This window comes from Ovis canadensis, chromosome 20 (genome assembly GCF_042477335.2).
Source record: "Ovis canadensis isolate MfBH-ARS-UI-01 breed Bighorn chromosome 20, ARS-UI_OviCan_v2, whole genome shotgun sequence".
NCBI classification, from domain to species: Eukaryota; Metazoa; Chordata; class Mammalia; order Artiodactyla; family Bovidae; genus Ovis; species Ovis canadensis.
Genome location: NC_091264.1, coordinates 33881241 through 33897596, shown reverse-complemented (window position 1 = coordinate 33897596; position 16356 = coordinate 33881241). Strand labels below are relative to the sequence as shown.

At 44.3% G+C, this 16356-nt stretch overlaps 1 protein-coding gene and 1 non-coding gene across 4 annotated transcripts in view; both read right to left on the bottom strand.

The window, feature by feature from the left end:
* The window catches only part of RUNX2 (RUNX family transcription factor 2), a 253326-nt gene that overhangs the window by 74411 nt on the left and 162559 nt on the right, over window positions 1–16356 (bottom strand). The window lies entirely within an intron of this gene.
* TRNAW-CCA (transfer RNA tryptophan (anticodon CCA)) lies at window positions 11911–11983 on the bottom strand. Its single transcript has one exon. It is a non-coding gene; the product is annotated as a tRNA-Trp (tRNA).

Genomic DNA, 16356 nt, shown 5'->3' with positions numbered 1-16356 from the left:
AAGGAAAAGTTATTAGTTAAAATTTAAAAATACCCTACTTGAAAACTGGAATCACATAACCAAAATGTCCATATTAGTTATCCACAAAGGGTGATACTTTAGATGAATTTAACACAGTTTGACTTATCTGCATTTTCTAAATTTTTATAGTGTACATCTCCTAACTTTTCTCTCTGATATACATGTTCTAAGTTTCCTAGAACATATATTCTATCATGTTTAAATGTTAATTCTAATTGGACTTTTATAAAAATATATATCGGGCATCTTTTATATGCAAGGCACTGAATTAAGTGCTATGGAAATAATCCATGCCCTCAAGAAAATCTAAAAGCTGGTAGTTTACAAAACAGGATATGCATAATGATGGTGACAATATGCCAGCTTTGCCTGCTTTGTTTGACTATTCAAGAGAGCAACAATCATTTGCTGAGGAAACTGGTTTGTTTTGAGATGACATATACATGTCTATCACCCTCTGTTGTATCCTGCACTTATTTACCAGAAGTCCTTGAGTATGTCTCTATCCTTTTTAAAAATGGAATGTATGTGTTTTCATTTACATTAAAGGTATTCTGGTATAATATCATCCTTTAACTTTTACATTCTTTGAAAGAGTTATTAAAAATCCCCCAAAAGGTTTTGGACAATCTTCTGTTAGCTTCATTCCCAAATTTATTGTGGGCTTAGCTGGTCTTGTGGATAGGGTCTCATTTCCCATATTCTTTTCTAGTTGGTCATCACCGATGGGTCATGAATCTTGAGCTGGTAATCTTGCTGGAGAAGGGAAAAGTCAGTAAAATGCAAAAGAGCCTCTGACAGATCACTGGGCCACAAACTAAGGAGCTGAGTCTGCCCCTGAGGTCTAAGAGCCTGGGGTGGGATGGGGTGGGGCAAGGGAGTCATCTGTATCTTTGTTACTCATCAGAGTATCTCATGCTTTTCACAACTGAGACCCCTGGAGGCCTGCTGCGTGCACCTGGCATTTCCTGACACCACATCACCACCACCCTGACTTTATCCAACCTCACCATCTATACACACCCACCGAACAACCCATCCTTTCCTTAAAAATCCCCTGCAGAGTTTTACCAAGGCTCTAAGCCCATCCTTTCTGCTGTAAATCTGTGGACAAGAAGCAGCACTGGGACTTCCCTGGTGGTCCAGTGACTAAGACCCCACCTTGCAATGCAGGGGACATGGGCTCCATCCCTGGCTGGGGAACTCAAATCCCAAGTGCTACAGAGAACCTAAGCCAGCAGGCCACAGCTGAAGATCCTGTGTGCTGAAACCCGTAAAAACGGGTTGCAGCCTAAGTAAATAAATAAAATAAATATTAAAGAAGGAAAGAAAAAAACAAAAAAACCAGCACTGACATCTTTCCCTTTACCCCCTCCGGCTATCCTAGTAGGCCGAATGGCCTCCAGGATCCATCACATCCTATTGGGTAGAGCTTATTATTCTAGGGGACTCCCACTGGTTCAATAACATCTGGAGGACTCTGGAATGATCTGAGTAACCCCTGAGATTTCAGGTCTTGGCTGGTCCCTCTTACCACTACCACCACCTGAGCTAAATCATTTCATGGGTGTTATAACGACCTAGTTCGCCAAGGGCTTTGCTGAAAACAAGCGCCATTTTGGCAGAAGTCAAAAGAACCCAGCAAACAGATCCTCTTTGTCCACAGTCATGAAATGTGGGGAAGAAGCTTTTGAAAAACTTGCCAAAGGGCTCTAGATAATCAAACCATCCTTAGCTAATGTTTATGCAGGAATAAGCTATGCTACTTCTCACTAGGGCCAGGCCCAACTTTCCCTAGTGAGTTGCCCTCTCTAAGTACAGTTAGTCATCCCAGTTCTTTCAGAAACTAGACGTGGCTCTCAATCACCTGGCTCTCAGCAAATACCAATACTGAGGCCCCACCCCAGAGAAACTACATCAGAATTTCCCCATTTGCTGTGCCAACGGTATCATGCTGGTCTCTGAGCCCAAGCGGGACCTGTCTGTCTGGAGAGGGGGAGGAGTGGGGTGGAGAGCCTGTCCTCCGACCCCACCTCTCTCTAACCACATCTAAGCTAAAACCCACAAAATCAAGTAAACAGGCAAATGAGGGCTGATGCTGTGATTGGAAGGAAGGGGGAGCGGTAGGGTGGGGAGGATGGATGAGGAAAGGAGGCCATGTTTGATTGACAGAGTCTTCCTCAAGGTCAGAATGGACCTTCCATGGAGGAAGTGATCTTGGAGGGTCAGGGGGAAGGACCGTGCCACCAGTGCCCAGGCTGAGGAGACGACTGAGCCTCAGCTGAATCCAGACCAGCCACAGGAGTTCCTGCCCACCCTCCCTGCAGACCCAGGCTGCCCCCTGGCTCCTCCGTGTGGCCCCTTGCACACACACGCACGCGTGCATGCACACACACACACACATTCACTTCATCACCGCCTGTGCTTCTTGGGTGTTCCATCTGCCTCTGGCTGCCATGTGAGGGAATTCGTTTCGTAAAACGCCACAGCCTCGGCAGGCTGGCCGTTTAGGGAATAGCCAGGAGAGTTGGCACCTGGCTCAGGAGGCAGAGATGCCAAGACTCATTCTGGGGGCCCCTGGGGTTGGACGGTTTGCTCACCAGAGGTGTTTCCAAAAAGGAGATCAGCTTTCCCAGGCCTCCACGGACACTTTCACCAAAGTTACAGAGACAGAAGAACTCTGCTTCCATCTTCGTTTTCCTGCCCAAAGGACCTCTCTTTCCCAGCCAAGGTAGTCTTTGCTTCATCTCCATAACAATAAATACCTTCAATCACATGCTAGCTAGTACCCAGGGCAGAGTGCTGAGTGCTTTCTGGGTGTACTCTTCTGTAACATTCCATGCCGAGATGAAGAAACAGGGGCCCAGGGAAATCAGGCAGCTTGCCTCACATTGCATGGCCAGTAACTGGCAGAGGACGATCAGAACTCAGGCCTGTCTGAAACCAAAGCCAGAGAAATCATCACATCATGCTGAGGATTTTGTAGGCCAGGGACCCCAGTCGTCAGTAAAGTCAGAGGTGGTGCTCAAAGAGCCCAACCATCTTCCACCGAATTCACCAGAATTCAGAGCCACTTGGTGGCTCCAGAGCAGTATAAGCTAGAGTTGGAAGCACCCACAGGCTTTGAAGTCAAACACTCACTTGACTATTCAAACCTTAACTTCCTCATCTGTAAACTAGGACAACAGTACCTACTTCATAGGGTTGTTGCAGAAATAAAATAATATAGCCCAGGGGAAATGTTCACTACAGGGTCAAGCGCCGAGTAAGAGCTCCATAATGTAGCCATTCTATTGTCAATGGTAGTATTATTAGAAATATAATAACCAGCAAACATTTTCTCTCATTCAGTGAATATTTATAGAGGGTCCTACATCAGTCACTGAGATAGAGTGAAAGAAAAAAAAAAAAAAGCTCATTCTCTCCCCAGTTGGAAAGTCCACTCTGCAAAGCAAGTCACCATGGGAAGTTGCAAGTTGTGGATCATCAGAGAATGATGGCAGGTGTATTCAAGTTGTGATGGCTTGAAGTGGCCCCTTCCCTACAAGCATCTTTGGAGCCAGGCTTCAGGATGGCCTGTCACATGGAGGAGAATTGGGGAGAGAAAGAATTAAGCTTTACGGAGCACTTCCTGGGTGTCAGGCACAAGGCTGTTTGCTTTCATGCAAGGCATTTTCCCCCTATAACTCAAGATGCAGGAAATGCTTGTAGGCAGGACCTGAAATGCTCTGGGTGTCGTGAAGTCAGAGCATTAAATAACTGACTCGCAGTACCAGAGAAGAAATAACACCCTGGTGACCAATCACTTTGATTCCCATTGTGTCTGCAGCCCAAACTAGCTGTGTGCTTTGAGCAAGTGATTTATTCTGTCAGCCTGAGTGCCTTTAGCTAGACAAGGGATGGAAATAATAGGACCAGCTGTCTCATAGGATGGTGAAATACGTGTAAAAAGAGGCTGAACAAAAACAAATATATATTAAAGCATAGATGTGGAATCTAAAAAAAATGGCACGGATGACCTGCAAAGCAGAAGTAGAGACACAGATGTAGAGAACAAATATATGGATACCAAGCGGGAAAGGAGGGATGGGATGAATTGGGACTGAAATTGACATATATACACTGCGTGCGTGAATGCTAAGTCGCTTCAGTCATGCCAGACTCTGCAACTCTGTGGACTGTAGCCCTCCCGGATCCTCCGTCCCTGGGATTCTCCAGGCAAGAACACGGGTGTGAGTTGCGATGCCCCCTTCCAGGGGATCCTTCCAACCCAGGGGTAGAATGCACGTCTCTCCTGAATTGGCAGGCGTGTTCTTCGCCACTAGCCCCGCCCTGGGAAGCCCTATATATACACCACTTTGTATAAAACAGGTAACTAATAAGAACCTACTATATAGCACGGAGAGCTCGACTCAGTGCTCTGTGGTGACCTAAATGGGAAGGAAATCCGAAACAGAGGAGATAGAATATGTATCTGTCTGGCTGATTCGCTTTACAGAAACTAACACAGTCACGTGAAGCAAGTGAAAAGTGAAGTCGCTCAGTCGTGTCCGACTCTGCGATCCCATGGACTGTAGTCTACCAGGCTTCTCTGTGCATGGGATTTTCCAGGCAAGAGTACTGGAGTCGGTTGCCATTTCCTTCTCCAGGGAATCTTCCTGACCCAGGGATCAAACCGAGGTCTCCTGCATTGCAGGCAGACGTTTTACCCTCTGAGCCACCAGGGAACCCCAATGTGAAGCAACTATACTCCAATTTTTTAAAAAAATCTACAAACAAAATAAAAGGGAGGAGAGGATCAGCAAGGGGGCGGGAGGGCTCAACAAACTTAATCCATTTCTCTTCTCTTCTGTCAATCTTCTTTAATGGACCAAATAGAGTATCTTAGTTGTCTGTGCTACTAAGTTTATCTGACCTCTAACAAAAAGAGAGCAAACCGCAGGCTCAGAGTTCCACAGACAATAGTACCTAGCAAGGACTTAACAACCTCACTTTTTTTTTCCATTGTGGTGTGTGTTATATGAAAGAAAGATTAACTTCTAATTGTATTGAGTGATACTGGTTTTTCATTTTTGCTAGTCACAGAAAGCTTCCTTTTAAAATAAACATCTTTTAATTTAAAAAGAAATCAACTTAAATGCAAATATTAAGGAAATAAAAGGACAGGTGTGTGCTAAGTCACTTAAGTCACATCTGACTCTGTGATCCTATGGAACTGTAGCCTGCCAGGCTCCTCTGTCCATGAGATCCTCCAGGCAAGAACACTAGAGTGGGTTGCCAGGCCCTCCTCCAGGAGATCTTCCTAACCCAGGGACTGAACTCACATCTCTTGAGTATCCTGCATGGGCAGGCGGGTTTTTTTTTTTTGTTTGTTTGTTTTTACCACTAGCACAACCTGGGAAGCCCAGAAAGACAGATAGTAAGTGAATAGGACCAACATCTTGACTGTGACATTTGAATGATGGAGGTTTGGGAAACGAGGATAGAGAAGCACCCATGTCACAACTTCCAATCTCCAGTTAGAGATGAGTGCCCAGAAGCTTAAGAGCCAGCAAGCTAAGCTGAAGCTTGAAGTGTATGTGTGTGGGGGGGTGCTGGTATTCTGCCTCCCTTGGGCACCTACGTGTGCTCCTCAGTATGCACTACCAACAGACATATGTCTTTGCTTTATAGATACCCATTTTCAGACCCCAGAGAGACCACTGTCCATCAGACATCCCCTTCTTCTAAGAGGTCATGTACCATGGCTGTGGGTTCTTTCCCTGGAGTTTCCTCCTAGGCTGGGGGATACAGCCTTGTCCCCTTGGCAGGATCAATCTGGTTTTCATGTCTTCTTAGAAGCACAACTATAAGGTGACTCTAGGTGGGCCTACTTCTGCACGTGACTCACCCCACTCACAGGCTACCGGGTTCAACTATTAATACTTCCTTCCTTAGATGGCAATGGTGGCGGTGGCAAGAGCTGCTCTGATCCTACAGATGAGCATCTCATAAAACAGGAGCGACCAAAGCCACGTGAAGGATTGTGTCTACTGTGGCTCTTATTTCTGTTTCTCACTTAAGAGAAAGGGGGCCACTGGGCAGACATTACCCGGTAAACAGTGTGCTTTGGCAAAGCTGTGATGGTGGGTCTTAGAAGCCAGTGAACTAGGGAGTCCAGGGGATGTGGCTTGAGAGAGATGAGAATCACAGTATCTGAGATGTCAGCAGTCCCCCAAACCACAGTTCCATAACTCTGCTTCACACACAAGGGGAGTAAGGCTGAGAGGTTACTGGACCTGCCCAAGGTCACATGCCTCCCAGCCAGAAAACTGCCATGTGTCCCTGTGGGCTTCTGAACCCAGTTTGACCCTGAGCCTCATTAAAAATTCTTGCCATGTCTTCTTTCTTCAATGGATAATTTAAAATAGAAATAATAACAAATATAACACCTCGTTGTATATGTGTAGCACCTTTCTTCCAATAAATGGTGTTCTTTCAGCTTGCCCACCAGTGCTGCAGGGAGCGGAAGAGCTTCCACTGTGGACTCTGACACTGGTTATTGACTGAGCCTCGCCTCCAGCCCACACACATACCCCTATCAAAGGTACAGCTCACAGGACAGGGCTCAAGTCCTACAAGAAGATATGTGATTCACTACTTCAGGGTGGTGTTTAAAAAAAAAACTCTCACACATCATATACATGAGAATTATATTTAGAAAGCTAATGTTGTAACAGCTTTTAAAATTACTTATTTTTCTCCTAGTTCTTTGATTCTCCAAGGAATGACAGGCCCTTTTGTGTTTTTAGTAGCTGTTGTACTAGCAGTAAAATAGCAGTGACTACCATCATTTGTTAAATGTAATAAATGTAAGAGTGATTATCATCATTTATTAAACTTCACATTGGAGGCATTTATATCCAGTATCTTATATAATCCTCACAAAAATCTTAATGATACAGGTATTATGCCACTTTTTGAATGAAACAAACTAAAGCTCAGAGAAGTAATCTGCCCAACACAAAAAAGGTAAATTCTTCTATTTCTTTTTTATTTGGCTGCACCAGTCTTAGTTTCAGCATGCATGCTCTTTTGCTAGTAACCTGCAGGATCTTTAGTGGTGGAGTATGAACTCTTAGTTGAGGCATGAGGGATCTAGCTCCCCAACCAGGGATCGAACCCAGGCCACCAGCATTGGGAGCGTGGAGTTTTAGTCACTGGACCACCAGGCAAGTCCCAAGTCTTCTATTTTTGACAGTAAGGTCAACCAGATTTTTCAGAGAATTCCTAAGAGTACTAGGTAAAATATAAATTCTTTATTTTTAGTGCATGACAGATTTGGCTAGAAAGTGAAATAATTCTTTGTTTCCCAGAAATGACCAGCAAGCCAAAATCCAACAGCATCAACGAGTGCTGGAGTCAGCATTTCCCACACTTCAGGAACAAATTCTAAAGCCCAAGCAGAGTGAAAGATCAGAACAGAGACCAAAAATATTGCAGGGAACGCTCTCAGTGAGTGAACCAGAGAAATCCAAATCCCACAGAACAGGAAGGTGGAGATCGTGACCTCTTGGCCTCAGCTCTGAGAGGAGCAGAAAAAGAAAAAGATCCTCCTTCCCTATTTCTAATCACAGGCCTGGACTTTCATGAATTTGAGGCCTGAATACACACAACCATTGCAGGTGGAAGAAAACTGTGAAATGTTAGTTTCAACTGGTTCTAACTTGGTGATATCCTCAGGCACTGGACAGCAGCAAATTCCAGTTTTCACTGGAAGAAAAATGCTCTTAAATGGGGCCTCAATGAATCCTTACACATCAAGTTACAAGGAGAAGAAACTCTTTCTTTTAAAAAGTCACTAAACACACAAGGAAATAAGCCACACTAAGTGAGAGTCGGCTGGAGAAAGAAAGTCTACAATCAGATCTTCAGAGACCACAGATACTGGGACAAATCAAACATAGACTATAAAATTAGTATGACGAACAGGTTCAGAAATACATAGAGACATTGATATAGCAAAGGAAAAAAGAGACTACCGTAACTGGCCAGATTTGATAAAAGATCAGATAGAAATTCTAGAAATGAAAAATGTGAACAATAAAATACGGGAAATATGAAATTGTGAGAATATTCTATAGGAAACAATAAAGACAATGAAGAAAAGCAATATTGAAAGAAATAATGCCTGAGAATGCTCCAGATTTAATGGAAAGGTGCCAGTACATGGATTAAGAAAGCCCAGAGAACCCTGAGCAGGATAAGTAAAAAGAAATCCATTCCTGGACATATTGCGGTGAACCTACACAACAGCGAAAACAAACAGAAGATTTTAAAACAATCAGAGAGAAAAAGCTGATAATCTGGGAAAGAATGACATGTTGACAGCTGAATTCTCAAGAACAGCAGGGAAAATTAGATGCATTAATATCAACCAACTAGTATCCAGTAATCAACAAATTAGAATTCTGAATGAGGAAAGCTATTTTCCCAAAGCCTAGGGTAGGGGCAAAATTTTCTCAAAGTATCACAAACTGAAAGAATTTACCAGAACACTCTCATTGTAGGAACTTCTAAAGGACATACATTTTAGAAAGAAGGAAAACGATCCTAGAATGAGCGTCTAAAATGCAGTTTAGTGAGCAAAGGAAAGGGTTGAAATGTGGCTAAACCTAAATAAATATTGATGGTATAAAAGAGCAATAATGTATAATTTAAGGGTTTTTTTTAATTAAAGAAAATTAAAATCCTGGACAACCGCATGTAACATTTGGAAGAAAGAAATTAGAATTCAAGAGTTCTTTGCTTCTTTTACCTTTTGGAAAGAGCTTAAATATATTAAATTTTCAACTTTATTATGTTAAATATACATATTGAAATGTCTAGGGTAACCTAGACATTCTTTAACCTAGCATAAAAGAACTGGAAATGATTTTGGGGGTGAATGAAACCAATCAATTCAAAACAAGGAAGCAAAGGAAGGAAAAGAAAAAGGAATACAGGAAAAGCAGGGTATTTATTACCAGAAAGTGCAACATAAGATGGTAGAAATGAATACAAAGAATTCAGTTATTGCAAATGATTTAAATGGATTAGACTCTAATTGAAAGACAAACCCTGTTAGACTAGAGACTGACATGGAGGAAGAAGTTGGTCCAAGTTGAAGAAGGGTAGAAATAAGATGAAGAAGGTGATGCAAAGCAGCACCATGTCACACAGTGATGTAAAAGCTTAGCACATGACCTTGACTCAACAGGGCTTGCTAGTATGAAACAGGGGGCAGGAGACTGTTGCTTTACTACAAGATTTCTTCTATTGTTATTTAAACAATTTTTGTATTTATATGCATGAATTATATTGATAAATATTTTAAAGTTAAAAAAGACTAAAAGAAAGAATCTCAAAAGATCCATCCTTTGGTTTGATGATAGATGGAAAGATAGATGATAATAGATAGATATGAGGTATTTTTCCTTGATACACCTCAATATTATTTGAATTTGGGACAGTGTTATTTAAAAAAAAAAAACTGTGATTTAAAAAAAAACTCAAAAATAGGTAATGGAATACTGTAGAACTTTGAGCCAGGGGCACTTGAGAATGAGATATTATTATTCGGGAAGCAGACCGCAAGATGGATTGAGAGGTCAGAAGACAACACCTAGAATCAGAGAAACAAATCGCAACAACTAAAATGATTGTCTGGATCAATGAGATAAATGTGGGATGGAAGGGAAGGAAAAATCTGAAAGGAAAGAAATGACGGTATTCATTGACTCTTCTTGTTTCTGCAGGTCAGGGGTAGTCAGAGCAATTAAGTTCCTGAAGATGAAGGAAGAGGCAAAAATTACTTAATGAATGATGATGACAATGCTTGTTCTAGTCTGCCCTTGCAGGAGTCACTTCTACCCTAAGCCAGCTGCAGAGACTCTATTTGGACATTCTGGAGTGTTTGCAACAATCCCCAGTTATATTGTAACCCCCTGCTTGGTATCTTTCCTGGAAATAATTTGGCATAGCAGAGAACCAAACACTACTGTAGCCTTCAGCACCTCCAAAATACAAGGCAATTTGATTATAATGGGGAAAAAAGATCCTCATTTGCTATTCTTCTAAAACGTCCCCTACTCCCAGTCCACAGCCCTGGAGGATCTGGAAGGATTTTGGAATTTCAGATACGTTATAAAAAAGGAGAGGGCAGTGCCTCAACCATGCCATGGGTCCTGGCATAGGACGGGCAGGTCCATCCTCTGTGCCCTAAGCCAGGTTCTTCCTGGAGCCACCTTGTCCGGTGATTGGACAGGAGACTCTAAATGCCCAAAGGCAGGGAGCCAATTACCCGAAATCACCTTTATCATGACTTTTGGTGCCTCCAGAACAGTATCCAAACTGGCCATTTCCCAGACCCTCTAGAACTTCACCTGTGTGAGCTGAGCAAGCCACTGACTCTCTCTGAGCCCTGGTTTCCCCATCTGTAAATGGGCATGGCAGTAACAGATGTCTAAAGCTTTGTTATAAAGGTGAAATGGGTCAGTGACATAGAAATCATAGAAGGCTTGGCCAAAGTACCAACTTGATACTTATTTGTTACTTATGTTTTTAAAGAGTCTTATTACTTTTTAAAATTTATTTTTAAATTATTTTCAATTGAAGGATAATTGCTTTACAAGGTACTGTTGGTTTCTGCTGTACAACAATGTGAATCAGTCAGAAATACACGTATATTCTCTCCCTTTTGAGCTTCCTTCCACCCCCCATCCCATTCCTCTGGGTCATCACAGAGAACCGAGCTGAGCTTCCTATGCTATATAGCTTCCCAGTAGCTATCTGTTTTACACATGGTTGTATATAAATATATCAAAACTACTCTCTCAATTTGTCCCATCTTCTCCTTCCCTTACTATGTTCACAAACCTGTTCTCTACATCTGTGTCTCTATTTCTTTCCTGCAAATAGGTTTATCTATACCATTTTTCTACCTTCCATATATATGCATTAATATACAATAGTTTTCCTTTCAGACATATTTCACTCTGTTTAACAGAGAGAGAGCCCTTCTATTTCTGAAGACGTGCCAGTAGAAATATCAAGGCAAGAAAAGACAGGAAAATTAGAGAAAGGGTAAAATCAATAGAACTGAACAACAGAAATGAAAGAGATGGAGTCTTTCATAATAACGCCTCGGTTATTATGGAAAGTGTGTTATCAGTGATCAAAATAAAGATGTCAGGAGGGGAAGTCTTGTCTCTGCAATGAGATCGTAGGATGTTTGAGACAGGAAACTGTGCTTCTTCATCACGATATTGAGCACAGTTTGAACATTATTTTAGTTCTAAAGAACTCAAAGTGTCTGTTGAGTAAATAAAGAATAAGGGAGTGAATGAATGAGAAGGAAAAGGCTGCAGAGGGAGGGAAGGAAAGAGAGCAAATTGTAACACAAGGCAAGTGCCCTCTCCTAAGGCTGAGATAGCAGCTGTCTCATGCTGAGAAGGGGGGAGGCAATGGCAGCCCACTCCAGTACTCTTGCCTGGAAAATCCCATGGATGGAGGAGCCTGGTGGGCTGCAGTCCATGGGGTCGCTAAGAGTCAGACATGACTGAGCGACTTCCCTTTCACTTTTCACTTTCATGCATTGGAGAAGGAACCGGCAACCCACTCCAGTGTTCTTGCCTGGAGAATCCCAGGGACGGGGGAGCCTGGTGGGCTGCCATCTATGGGATCGCATGGGGTCGCCCAGAGTCGGACACGACTGAAGCGACTTAGCAGCATGTTATCTATTCCAAAACAAGATGGGATTCTGAACCTTGTGGTCATTTGGACCTGATTTTTAAATTAAATAATTAATTTGGCTGTACCAAGTCTTAGTTGTGGCATACAGGAGCTTCAGTTGCAGCATGTGGGATCTAGTTCCCTAACCAGGGATCGAACCTGGGCCCCCTGCATTGGGAGCATGGAGTCTTAGCCACTGGACCACCAGGGAAGTCCTCCATTTGGACATTATTATGCAGAATCTTTTCCAAGAAGTTAGCACTGGTCCTGAGCATCGTTCCCTCCTCCCTCATAGCATCTCCAGAGGTCTGAGATCTAAGAAATACCCAAGGGTGCCATCCAAGGTCATCACTGGCCTTGCTGGTCACAGGTACAGAGGCAGGGGCTAGCCTGAAGCTTAGAGCTAGCCCACAGCGCTGCTCCAGACCTGGCTCCCACACAAAAACAGTCTCCCCCAGAGGGATCAGCCGCCGCCCATCCTGGCTGGTAAGTAAACTGGTTTCAGACCACCTTGTGCATGGAGTCAGGACACGGAAGGAAATATTTCTTTTCCCTGCAGACGGCTTGTACTTCTGATAAACTGCAGTCTGATTTTATTAATGCCAATGCTGGAGTGTATTTTCTCATGATTAAGCATCTTTTCCTCCCGCCTCTTTAGACTTTTGCTATAAATAGGAGCTTCTTTGTTCTGTCTCCTCTGGGCAATAATTGGAAACATAAAGTTGTGGGGGGGGAGTGGAGACACCCTCATGTCTTTCCGAGTCTCTTGATTGTTTCTCCACAAGCAGGCAGTCGTGCAAACAAACAGGCTGCTTTGTTTGTGTTTTCTCCGAAGTCACAATTTCTTCCACTAAATGTTTATACATTCCAGCATCTTGAGGACTTGAGGACCAAGATTGATGGCATTTTAATATTCGTTTGAACATGTGCACTTAATGTGCTTGGTTAATTAGGGTAATTAGTAGTCTTTTCATTCCAAGGCCGTTGTTGAAATTAAATTGGGGCTGTTATTTCTTTTAACGAACTAACTGAAGAATTTTTATTTTGAAAATGAATCAGGACTGGCAGACATGAAGTTCAGCTCTGCAACAGAGGAGGAACGGGCAAGGATGCTGGGGGTCTGGGGGGTCTTTGAGGGAGAGTTCCCAGGTTCACTTAAGCCCTCCAGACTCCCATCTGTCAGGAATTACAATTCCCAGGGTAATATGACTTTGCACCCAAACCAGGACACTTTTGAGAATGAAATGGGGCCCCATTGCTGATTTCAACAGGACCACAGCCCTAAACAGTCCCGGATAAGCCAGGACTATGGGCCCCCTACCCCACATATGTATAGCTCTTTACACAGGACATTCACTATTTGACCTCATCTGCTTTCACTGGGAGGGAGGGGTTGTTCCCATTTAACAGATGAAACAACTAAGGCTGCAAAGCTAAACCACTTGCCCCCGGCAGGAGAAGAAACCACGCTCAACTGAGCTCTTCCTTTGAGCCGTATTCTTCGTCCACCTCTCTGACCCACATTCCTTTTGGTCAGTCAGGAATGGCCACCATGTGGGTGGGGTGGGTGGTAGCATGTGAACGTGTGTAGCGAAACTGGGAGATGGATGGGAAGGTGGTGGAAAGAAGAGCCGCATTAAGGAGCTGGCAGGAGGCTCCGGCCAGGAAGACTGGCGGACGGCAGGCTGGGCTTCTGAAAGAGACTGACTTTCTCCAGGAGCCTCAGAGATGGCTACTCTGGGGTTCCAGCCCCGCATCCCACCCCTCGGACATGGATGCGGCTCAGATGAACTCCAGGGCTCCTAGGTGGCCAAGGGAGCTCTAAAGCAATGGCTGTTGTATAAGAATTTTCCAGGAGATAATATTTGGCCAACTCCTGGCCAGGAGGGCTGGCCACATGCAGCTGTGGGCTGTTGCAGTGACTGTATGTCACCCTCCTCGGTGACTCATCAGACAGGCAGCACTGCTTCTGTCATGTCAACGTGTTTCTCTCCACCTCCCGTCTCTCCTGCTGCCCTCATCCTTCCCACTTGGCGAAGGCAAACATCCTCTGCTCAGCTTAGCTAATCCCCTCTGATATCAGCATTTCTATCTTTACAATTTGGCGTCCCTGTGAAGTTTCCCTTTGTACATTTCCCCGTTCCTGTATTCCCATCATTCAGGTATCATCACTCAATAACCATTCGACAGCAGTAATGCTTTGCATATGGAAAGAATTGGTTTTTTATTGATGGCAAATGTTGTGATGAACTTTCATGCCCACTTGGAGCCAGAGGAACTTTTTATTGGGTGAACCGCACTAAGATGTGATTCCAAGAAATGTCTTTGGAGTGTGGACTGAGATGTACTTTTGGGAATGAGTCTTGTGGCAGGGGATGGGGGAGGGAGGGCAGCCTTTTCCTTTATTAAACTCTCATCAATCAAAATGTATAATAACAACATTATTAATAACCCCATAGTTGCATTGTGCTTGGTATTTTTTTCAAACACTTCTTTGGAATATTATTACTTCCATGTTACAAGTTAAGCAACATTGTAACAGGATTGACTGGTCAGGTGAGCAAGGAGTTAGCTGATAAGCAGGTCCCTGTCCCATGAGAAAGATACTTTTTAGCAGGTGTGAAATCCATCTTTGGGCACCTCTGAAGATCAGAAGTCCCTTCCAAGTTAAATTCTTCCCAAGATCCCCTTTGCCTGGTCAAAATACAAGATGAAGGCCAACACGCCCAGGCATAGTGCTCATCTCAAGGCTTCCTTTGATGCGGTTTAGCATCCTGACACCTAATCCAGATGCAGTGGGAAACCAAGGCTTCTTTAGCAACATGTGCCAATGGTATATGGTGTGGTCAACAGAATATGAATGTCATGTATTGTTCCCAAACCAGCGCCGTTCTCCACTCGGACTAACAAGAGAATGGTAAGCACTAGATGGTGGTGGTGGAGATACTGGTGTATTCCATCCACACTAGCTAGCTGTCCGATTTGAATGCCAACCCACCACTGCACTCTTCAAAAGCCATCCTTTGCACTGGCCTTGGTTAAATAAGGGAATGAAGGGACTCTATAGGAACTTGGAAGCCATCTGGGGCTACCACTATCACCATTTTATTAATAAGGAAGCTATTGATAAAGCCTAAAGAGTGAGGAGGAACTTGCCATAGTTAGCAGGGCAAGCCAGGGCAGAGTGGTACCAAGGACCCTCATGGAGAATGTGGCTCTTCACTCAGCCTCCCATATAGAACGAGAGACTCTCCTGACTCACCCTTCCTGACTTTTCTTCTCCTTTCTTAGCCCGTTGGCTCCCCACTGTTACTGGTCTGCAGTTGGTACTCAGGGACTCACCAGTTTATCTGAGTTAAGAGGAGGGTATCCTTCTACACGCATGGTTTCCCCCGCATCACTTCCACATCTTTCATTATACGAGAGCAAAACTCCCAGATCAGCAGGTTGTACTGGAAGCACTTGGAGGTGGTGTGAAGCGGCCAGATGCTGAAACTCAACGGGGTGCATGGTTAGCATCCAGCCGCCATGCCTGGAGGGGCGCCCTTGGGGATCTGTCCGAAGAGCTGGTCCCAGACAGGACAGATCACTCAGGAATGCTCTGAGAGGAAAGGTGCTTTTGTTTCTAGCACCTGCTCCCATCATTCACGGATGTCCCTCAGCAGGTCCTCAGCCTCGCTGCTTGTCTGACTGAATGGCTCATAATGGAACATCCGGACTCCATGGGGCTCAGATCTTGTGTCCTTTCAGACCTGACCGTCCCTGGCTCATGCTTCAGGGGATGTCTTCCTGACTACCCTCGTGGTTTTCTCTAGCTCTTCGTCTGCTCTTTCTGTTTCGCTTGGCTTACGAAGTGTCATTTTTCATTCTAAGCCAACAAGCTGTTCCTACAGCCAGTCTGTTTCAGTCTCAGAGCACCGAGGAGGGGGCCCACATCCCAGTTGGCTTCTGCAGACTCTAAGGTTGCAGGAAATCCCATCCAGTGCATCCCAGCCAGTGTATCCAGTACCCTAGTGCATACCTGTGCCATATGTAGGGCTCTTCACATTTTGCTTGGAAAACAAAGTGATTTATGGGGACTTTTCCTCCTCAATTTCCTCTCAGCACCATCTAATGGTGCTACTACCACCGAGTTAAGGGGGAAACCAAGGCCACCAGCCAGAGCAGTGGTGGCCAGTGAGGCCCTGACTTCACGCCTGTTATAGCCTCTCTGCCCAGTTCCATCTCATCCTCTGTCCTCATAGCATCTGTCAGGCCTTCCTCAATCCACCTTTTCCAGCCTTTTTCCTCTTGGCTTCCTGGCTGAGGGTAACTTAGGGGTTGCTTCCTCAGATACCCATGGCTGTTGCTCTTTACATTGAGGTTATCAAGAATGAAGCACCGATTCTGGGCCAAACACCGTGCTAGACACGTTGCATACCTTGTGTGCATTATCTCCTGAAATCTGTACCATGATCTTACACAGAACACGTGGGGACTGAACTCAGAGAGGATAACCATTACCCAAAGTCCAGGCAAGATTTAAATCATAGCTTCCTGAGACCTCCCTGGTGGTCCGGTGCTTAAGAATCTCCCTGCCAATGG